Source organism: Convolutriloba macropyga, unplaced genomic scaffold, assembly GCF_964194025.1.
Source record: "Convolutriloba macropyga unplaced genomic scaffold, txConMacr16.3 SCAFFOLD_6168, whole genome shotgun sequence".
Lineage (NCBI taxonomy): Eukaryota > Metazoa > Xenacoelomorpha > Acoela > Convolutidae > Convolutriloba > Convolutriloba macropyga.
This window is the reverse complement of record NW_027450310.1, coordinates 1,613-11,461: the sequence shown is the minus strand read 5'-3', so window position 1 is coordinate 11,461 and position 9,849 is coordinate 1,613. Positions and strand designations below refer to the sequence as shown.

Below are 9,849 nucleotides of genomic sequence, written 5' to 3'. Positions count from 1 at the left end.
TTTTCTCTGGTGCATCTTTGCCAAACTATTCCAAACTGCCTGAGTCTGAATACCAATTACAGGTACTAGTAAATGCACGTTACTAAGGACTATATAGTTCTAGGTTACTGTACACAACGACGTTCACATGTTGATGTTTCAGCTGCCGCTTACTAGAAACAACATAATACTTATCGTGCATACCTTTCCATAACTTGTCCTTTTCAGATGCATTAGTTTCCCTTTGTCTTGGCTTCTACAGTCAGACTGGCTACTAGTAACAGCACAGTACTAATCACATATCGTTCTACAGTTTGCAGACAACTTTCACATGTTGATGTTTCAGCTTTCGCCTACTAGAAACAACATAATACTCGCTGTATACATTTGTAGTTCTCTATGTAACTTTCATGTGAAGAAGTTTCGCCAGTCTTTTTGACTGTCTCAAATCTGAGTCATGCTTAGGCTACTAGTTGCTTCATAGTACTTATCGCCTCGAGATCATTGAACAAAACTTGATTTTCACATGTTGCTGTTTCAGCTTCCGCTTACTAGAAACAACATAATACTAGTCTCATTAAGTTCCGTCTCTTTGCAATTTTCTTATGAAGAAAATTCGCCATCACAATGACTCCAGCAGTTCTTGATCAAGGAATGCAATCATTGATCAGAATGCTATTATTTGAATCGGTTCTGCTTTAAGTGTTCCAATTTTATTGGAAGCACCAACAATAGAACATCAATGTGTTCAATCGAGAGTTATATAACCCTGAATCGGACGCAGTCAACAGCCGAAGCCGAGACCGCCTTTTGCGTTAGAGAGGTCGGTAAACAAATCTTGCGATTCATACCGAATTAACACATATAGCTGTGCTCCTCTTCGTAAAGCGAGCCAAGTGATCCCCTGTTGAAGGATGTATTTGGACCAATCTAGTAGCATTTGGTTTCCAACAAGCTCTCCCAAGTTAGCTTACTTATTGGGCTTTTCAACCAATTCGGTTGGCTACAAGCATCATCAAAGTACTAGCCACAGTTTGATCGCAAAATTCTACGACTTTCACATGTTGATGTTTCGGCTTGCGCTTAGCCTACTATAAGCAACATAATACTAGTCATATCATAGAGCGTGATCAGCTTGTGACGTTCTCATGATGAAGTTTCACCAACAGTGTCTCACTTCGAGCTTAAATCCAGCTACTAGTAACTACACAGTACTGACTGCAACGATAACTTTTATCTATACCTTTCACATGCTGCGCTTTCGGCCAGGGCCTACTAACGTCAACATAATACTCGATATAAACTTTTGTTCATGATGCAGCTTCCCCATGCAGAAGTTTCGCCTTCAAATGCTCTCTTGGCCATATGACGTAAGAAAAGGTTACTAGTAACATCACAGTACTAGCCACAGTTTGATTGCAAAATTCTACGACTTTCACATGTTGATGTTTCGGCTTGCGCTTAGCCTACTAGAAGCAACATAATACTAGTCATATCATAGAGCGTGATCAGCTTGTGACGTTCTCATGATGAAGTTTCACCAACAGTGTCTCATTTCGAGCTTAAATCCAGCTACTAGTAACTACACAGTACTGACTGCAACGCTAACTTTTATCTATACCTTTCACATGCTGCGCTTTCGGCCAGGGCCTACTAACGTCAACATAATACTCGATATAAACTTTTGTTCATGATGCAGCTTCCCCATGCAGAAGTTTCGCCTTCAAATGCTCTCTTGGCCATATGACGTAACACAAGGTTACTAGTAACATCACAGTACTAGCCACAATTTGATCGCAAAATTCTACGACTTTCACATGTTGATGTTTCGGCTTGCGCTTAGCCTACTAGAAGCAACATAATACTAGTCATATCATGGAGCGTGATCAGCTTGTGACGTTCTCATGATGAAGTTTCACCAACAGTGTCTCATTTCGAGCTTAAATCCAGCTACTAGTAACTACACAGTACTGACTGCAACGATAACTTTTATCTATACCTTTCACATGCTGCGCTTTCGGCCAGGGCCTACTAATGTCAACATAATACTCGATATAAACTTTTGTTCATGATGCAGCTTCCCCATGCAGAAGTTTCGCCTTCAAATGCTCTCTTGGCCATATGACGTAACACAAGGTTACTAGTAACATCACAGTACTAGCCACAATTTGATCGCAAAATTCTACGACTTTCACATGTTGATGTTTCGGCTTGCGCTTAGCCTACTAGAAGCAACATAATACTAGTCATATCATAGAGCTTGATCAGCTTGTGACATTCTCATGATGAAGTTTCACCAACAGTGTCTCATTTTGAGCTTAAATCCAGCTACTAGTAACTACACAGTACTGACTGCAACAATAACTTTTATCTATACCTTTCACATGCTGCGTTTTCGGCCAAGGCCTACTAACGTCAACATAATACTCGATATAAAATTTTGATCATGATGCAGCTTTCCCATGCAGAAGTTTCGCCTTCAAATGCTCTCTTGGCCATATGACGGAACACCAGGTTACTAGTAACATCACAGTACTAGCCACAGTTTGATTGCAAAATTCTACGACTTTCACATGTTGATGTTTCGGCTTGCGCTTAGCCTACTAGAAGCAACATAATACTAGTCATATCATAGAGCGTGATCAGCTTGTGACGTTCTCATGATGAAGTTTCACCAATAGTGTTTCATTCGAATTGGTTCTGCTTTAAGCTCTCCAATTGTTTTGGATGAACCAGTTTTGCCCTTCGAAGCCACTTTTGTGAGCTTTTGTGGGTCTTTACCAAGAGGATATACCTCAAGGCCTCTTTCAATTCCTTTAAGTTCTTTCAACTCCTTTACAGTTTCTAGGTTCACATAGCTGCAAACCTTATTTCTAGTTTTAAGTCTGGCCAACTTGGGGAGAGTTGGTGCAGACCGTGACCAATTCTAGTAGGATGCCACAACAAGAATGTGATCAACTTAGCTTGTCGATGAACCTGCCCCACATTCAAACAACTCTATCGCCTTTTCCTCGTATAGTTATATGCGAGGGCCTCTCATAGAGAGCGCTGTTAGCAACCTTTTCCACATAGACGATAAAGTTGTGAGTGTTTTGCACATGGCTGTTGTCATCACCACGTGACGAGTCAACTCAGCTTGACTCTCTACACTCCGACAAGCTTTGCACATACGCCTTTAGTTCAGTATGTGTCTTTAATCTGACTCCGGTGCCTCAAGCCGGAAAAATTGTCAGATTATGATCATTATCGGTTAGTCATCCCGATGCAAGATCGTATCGTACTGTCTTTGTCTACCTCCAGATTCCGAAGAACAGGAGGAGACTCTCCCAGACCTACATATCTGGGAGAATGTTCAGAGGGCGAGAAGCTGTGGATTACTCTCCCCTAAGAACTGACTAAACTTTACCCTCGTCCAAGGTAAGTTTATTTTAGCTAGCCTTCTATGTAAAGGATCTGAGGCTAAGCTGTGTTTTTTCGAGCCTTTGGCTCGGAGCAAGTTCAGTGGGCGCCCCGAGTAGCTCAACTCTTTCCCACTGAACAGCGCAACGCTCTGTCACTCGCTGGGATTTTTGCGTGTCGGTTCTAACCACGCGACTTGTGGACCTTTTTAGGCCTTTCTCATTCACAAGTCTATAGCTGGGCTTCTATAACCCAGCTTCTGAGATCTAGATAGCTGCAGTTCTGCTAGGCTGCTTTTGCTAACTAGTCTCCCTTTAAGCAGTCCCTTGCCATGACTGCTGAACTATGTATCCACACAAGTAGTTTTTGAGCTCGATACATAATTCGAGATTGGTTGCCAAGCAATCTCTAGCGACAGAGCGTCATGCGCACTACAGACATGGCCTCTACCAGCAGCCATGCCCGAAGGAATCAATCACTGATCCTTCCGCAGGTTCCCCTACGGAAACCTTGTTACGACTTTTACTTCCTCTAGACAATTAAGCTCGATCCGCTTCATCCCGTTGCCGGAGACCGAAGTCCCAACAGTAGGAATTTGCAATTCTTGCTTAACTATCCAATCAGTAGTAGCGACGGGCGGTGTGTACAAAGGGCAGGGACGTAATCCCTATGAGTTGTTGACTCATAAGTACCAGGAATTCCTGGTTCACGTCTGCAAGTTACAACAGACGATCCCCTTGAAGCGCTGTACTTTTCTCTGATTGCCCAGTCCATTTCGGACCAAGGGCTGAGTACTCAATCTAAAAGTACACAGTGTAGCGCGCGTGCAGTCCAGAACATCTAAGGGCATCACAGACCTGTTATAGCCTCACTTCATCTGCGGTATTTAATTCCGCATAGTTCCTCTAAGAAGTGTTTGAATTCACATATAGTGAATTTCATTATTTAGATGGAGAAGATCTCGTTCGTTATCGGAATTAACCAGACAGATCACTCCACTAACTAAGAACGGCCATGCACCACCGCCCATATAATCATGAAAGATATTCAATCTGTCAATCCTTAAGATGTCTGGACCGGGTGAGTTTTCCCGTGTTGAGTCAAATTAAGCCGCAGGCTCCACTCCTGGTGGTGCCCTTCCGTCAATTCCTTTAAGTTTCGATTTTGTAACCATACTTCCCCCGGAACCAATAAACTTTGGTTTCCCGGTTAATCTCTTGCCAAGTCAAGATCGACTTTGACAAATTGTAGGTTGGTATAGTTTATGGTCAGAATTACGAGGGTATCTAATCCTCTTCAATACTCTGACTTTCGTTCTTGATTAATGAAAACATTCTTGGCAAATGCTTTCGCAGTAGTTTGTCTTGCCACGATCCAAGAATTTCACCTCTAACGTAGCAATACAAATGCCCCCGTCTGTTCCTTTCAATCATTACCGCACTCAGCCAACCGGCATCAATCGAGTAGCGGGTCATTCTCCATTATTCCATGCTTTATTATTCGATCCCAAAGGATGCTTTGAACACTCTAATTTTCTCAGGGTGAAAACACCGTTTCCACAGTTCGTCACATTTAAGTGCAAACTATTTCTTCGATGCGAAGGATGAGCGGAACGAGTCAACAGATTTAACTGAAGACCATGTTGCCGTTCTACTCAAACAGATCCAACTATGAGCTTTTTAAACGCAGCAACTATTGCATACGCTTGTAGAGGCTGGTATTACCGCGGCTGCTGGCACCAGACTTGCCCTCTACTCGTTCATCAATGGAGCTTTTAAGTCCATTCCATTCTGATTACAAACCATAAAGGTTCATATCATTATTTCTAGTCACTACCTCCTCGTGCGGAGAGTGGGTAATTTGCGTGCCTGCTGCCTTCCTTGGATGTGGTAGCCGTTTCTAAGGCTCCCTCTCCGGAATCGAACCCTGATTCCCCGTTACCCGTCACAACCATGGTAGTCCGTTACACTACCATCATAGGTTGATAGGTCAGAAATTCGGAAGTTCCGTCCCCAAGCCGAAGCTATCTGGGATCTTTCAGTTACTAGGACTCATCACGGGATGTGTCTGTACTTAGCAAATCACCCGGTGTAGTCTTGTAAAAGTCTCCGACAGTGTCGGACAATCAGCATGCATTAGCTGCAGGGTTACCGCAGTTATTCATTTAGCTTGCAAATCAACTAATAGATAGTAACTGATTTAATGAGCCATTCGCGGTTCCACTTTTTCAAGCTTCGCTTGCACATGCATGGCTTAGTCTTTCAGACAAGCATATGGCAACTGACAGGATCAATCAGTTTAATTGTACTTTGAACAATCTTTCGATTTGTTCGAATTTAGAAAGACATAGCCTTGCGGCCTCGTCAATCTTGCTTTGAGCTTTTTAAATCACGAAGAGTTTCAATGCATGCTTTGGCATGGCTACTAGTTACTACACAGTACTCTACACACTTAGAGTTACCCACGATTACACATTTCACATGCTGATGTTTCGGCTCGCGCGTACTAGAAACAGCATAATACTATGTGTACTGGTAGATAGCGCTCTGTGAGCATTTCCCATGAGCAGGTTTTGCCCTCCAAATCTCTGTTCTACTGTTACCAATACCGGCTAACAACTGTATCATACTAGGGAGAATTGACTCATGATTTAAAAACCAGATGTTCACATGTCGATGTTTCGGCTCTCGCCTACTAGAAACAACATAATACTAGTCTGTTAAAAATCTCAATCACGCCGCCTCTTCAGATACAGAAGTTTTACCTTTTATTGGTTAGAGAACAGCTTTCCAGCTGTCGACATGGTTACTAGTAACAACACCGTACTCAACACAAAAACTTTTCAACTTCACAACTTTCACATGCTGATGTTTCTGCTTTCGCATACTAGAAACAGCATAATACTTATTGTTTTGTCAAGTAATTTGTGTGTCTTTCCCATGTGAAGTTTCACCGGTCAACAATGTTTCCCTGACCAATTACGGCTACTAGTAGCTGTATAATACTAGGGAAAATGATTGAGGATTTAATATCAGATTTTCACATGTTGATGTTTCGGCTTTCGCCTACTAGAAACAACATAATACTAGTCTGCTAAGAAATCTCGCTCAAATTGCCTTTTCACATACAGAAGTTTCACCTTCTATTGGTTAGAGAACAGTTCTCAGCTGTCGACATGGTTACTAGTAACAACATCGTACTCAACACAAAAATTCTTCAACTTCACAACTTTCACATGCTGATGTTTCTGCTTTCGCGTACTAGAAACAGCATAATACTTATTGCTTTGTCAAGAAGTGTGTGTGTCTTTCCCATGCGAAAGTTTCACCGGTCAGCAATAATTGCCGTGTCCAATTAAGGTTACTCATAGCTGTATAATACTAGGGAAAATGATTGAGGATTTAATATCAGATTTTCACATGTTGATGTTTCGGCTTTCGCCTACTAGAAACAACATAATACTAGTCTGCTAATAAATCTCGCTCAAATTGCCTTTTCACATACAGAAGTTTCACCTCTTCTTGGTCACTGTACAGATGATGCTGTCTGTTCTTTATTTGGTTCTGCTTATTATAAGGAGGGGCATCACTCCTTCCTCCTTGGTTTGCATGCATTAAGCCTGCTTTGTGAAAAGCGTATCTTTCTAGCTTTTCTTCGCCTTACTCGAGTAGGACGATACAATCCAGACATTAGTCAGTCTTGGTGTAAAGTCACTGAGTATTATTCGGTTCTGCTTTATTCAGCAATATGCTGTATAATTGTTGTAATTTGCGAACATATTTGTTCTCAGTTCCGAACTACTAGCGACGACAGATTACCAGCGGTCATGAGCCATCAAGGTAGTTCTTTGGTGCATCAAGTAGAGAGGTGCCATCAAACAACACTTCCCTAATAATGCTACACACATAGAATTTGCTACAGTGCAGCTTTTTACTTTGCAAAATTTGCGCACAAATTTTGCATAGAATAAATGTTTTATCAAGATTTTTAGATCCCCTCCCTTGAGAGAACGTTACTCCTTTAAGTGAACACCCCGCGGCGTCCTGTTGTTATTGCTTATAACCATTTCGCAAGCCGGAGGCATAATGCACTACGCAAGCCGCTACTTTGGCACAGAGGCACCTAGTTTTACACCCGGGACTTCAGGTGGCCCAGTTTTACACCCAGTACAGCGGTGCCAGTTGGTAACCCGGTGGATCCTCGGAGACCAGACATGATCATAGATCAAACCCGATGTATGCTACTCCTGAACGTATAGTATCTCCACTGTGCAATGAAATTATCGTTCGTTTCGGGCCTTCCTATACGTTCAGCAGACAATCGCTAGGAATTCACCTCGTGACCCGTGGTGACCACACTGGATTTCAAGTTTATTGATTTGGACAGACCTGTCATTTATTTTGCTTTTCAGCTTCAGTTCTGCTCGATCTAGCTTGCCTAAGGCTTGATCTCGCTTTGCTCACCCCTGTAGGAGCCTCTACTAGTACCACTCGGAGTAATGGGGAATCCACCAGACCTAATCGATGAATGCCATCAAACAACAAACATCATACCCGGCTTCATCAGGCATATTTTATTACTTCCGAGAGGTACTTTAGTATCAGATCTTTCTCCATGCCTCTTATGAGGACCCGTCAGACCTTTCGGTTTATCGTTTAGCTTCAGTCCTGCTCGATCTAGCTTTCCCAAGGCTCGATCTAGCTCTATTCGCCCCACTAGAGGGCTCTCTAAGACCCCTCGGTCTTAGTGTTAGCTCCGGTACTGCTCGGTCGTGCTTGCTGAAGGCCCGACCCAGCTTTAGTTAGATTCTCGTACTTTCTCTTGGCCTCTCTAGGAGGACCAGACAGACCTCTCGGTCTATCGTTTAGCTTCAGTCCTGCTCGATCTAGCTTGCCCAAGGCTTGATCAAGCTCTATTCGCCCCGCTAGAGGGCTCTCTAAGACCCCTCGGTCTTAGTGTTATCTTCTGTAATGCCTAACCAAGCTTACTACAGGCCTTGGTCAGGTCTTTATCGGTCACCGATTAGTAACAGACCAATCATAGGGCCTTCCACCCTATCCGGGTTGAGGTCTTTAGTCCAGCCATATTTTGACAAGACACCTCTCCCTAATAATGCCCCACACATAGAATTACTGTCCATGCAGTATTTAACTTGTGTTTTTTTCTAAAATTTGATTTTCACTTTTTGGAGGTTCATTTGCTCCTCTGACACTCTTTCAGCTTCAATCTTACTCGATCTAGCTTTCCCAAGGCTCGATCTAGCTCTATTCGCCCCACTAGAGGGCTCTCTAAGACACTTCGGTCTTAGTGTTAGCTCCGGTCTTGCTCAATCGTGCTTGCTGAAGGCGCGATCAAGCTTTAGTTAGCTTCTCGTACTTCCTCTTGGCCTCTCTAGGAGGACCAGACAGACCTCTCGGTCTATCGTTTAGCTTCAGTCCTGCTTGATCTAGCTTTCCCAAGGCTCGATCTAGCTCTATTCGCCCTGCTAGAGGGCTCTCTAAGACCCCTCGGTCTTAGTGTTAGCTCCGGTACAGCTCGGTCGTGCTTGCTGAAGGCCCGATCAAGCTTTAGTTAGATTCTCGTACTTTCTCTTGGCCTCTATAGGAGGACCAGACAGACCTCTCGGTCTATCGTTTAGCTTCAGTCCTGCTTGATCTAGCTTTCCCAAGGCTCGATCTAGCTCTATTCGCCCTGCTAGAGGGCTCTCTAAGACCCCTCGGTCTTAGTGTTAGCTCCGGTACAGCTCGGTCGTGCTTGCTGAAGGCCCGATCAAGCTTTAGTTAGCTTCTCGTACTTTCTCTTGGCCTCTCTAGGAGGACCAGACAGACCTCTCGGTCTATCGTTTAGCTTCAGTCCTGCTCGATCTAGCTTTCCCAAGGCTCGATCTAGATCTATTCGCCCTGCTAGAGGGCTCTCTAAGACCCCTCGGTCTTAGTGTTAGCTCCGGTACAGCTCGGTCGTGCTTGCTGAAGGCCTGATCAAGCTTTAGTTAGCTTCTCGTACTTTCTCTTGGCCTCTCTAGGAGGACCAGACAGACCTTTCGGTCTCTTGCTTAGCTTCAGTCCTGCTCGATCTAGCTTTCCCAAGGCTCGATCTAGCTCTATTCGCCCCGCTAGAGGGCTCTCTAAGACCCCTCGGTCTTAGTGTTAACTCCTGTAATGCCTAACCAAGCTTACTACAGGCCTTGGTCAGGTCTTTATCGGTCACCGATTAGTAACAGACCGATCATGGGGCCTTCCACCCTATCCGGGTTGAGGTCTTTAGTCCAGCCATATTTTGACAAGACACCTCCCCCTAATAATGCCCCACACATAGAAATACTGTCCATGCAGTATTTAACTTGTGTTTTTTCTAAAATTTGATTTTCACTTTTTGGAGGTTCATTTGCTCCTCTGACACTCTTTCAGCTTCAATCTTACTCGATCTAGCTTTCCCAAGGCTCGATCTAGCTCTATTCGCCCCACCAGAGGG

At 43.7% G+C, this 9,849-nt stretch overlaps 1 pseudogene; it reads right to left on the bottom strand.

Moving 5' to 3' along the window:
- Positions 1-743: 743 nt before the first annotated feature.
- On the bottom strand, positions 744-895 carry LOC142355785 (5.8S ribosomal RNA; annotated as a pseudogene).
- Between the last annotated feature and the right edge of the window lie 8,954 nt (positions 896-9,849).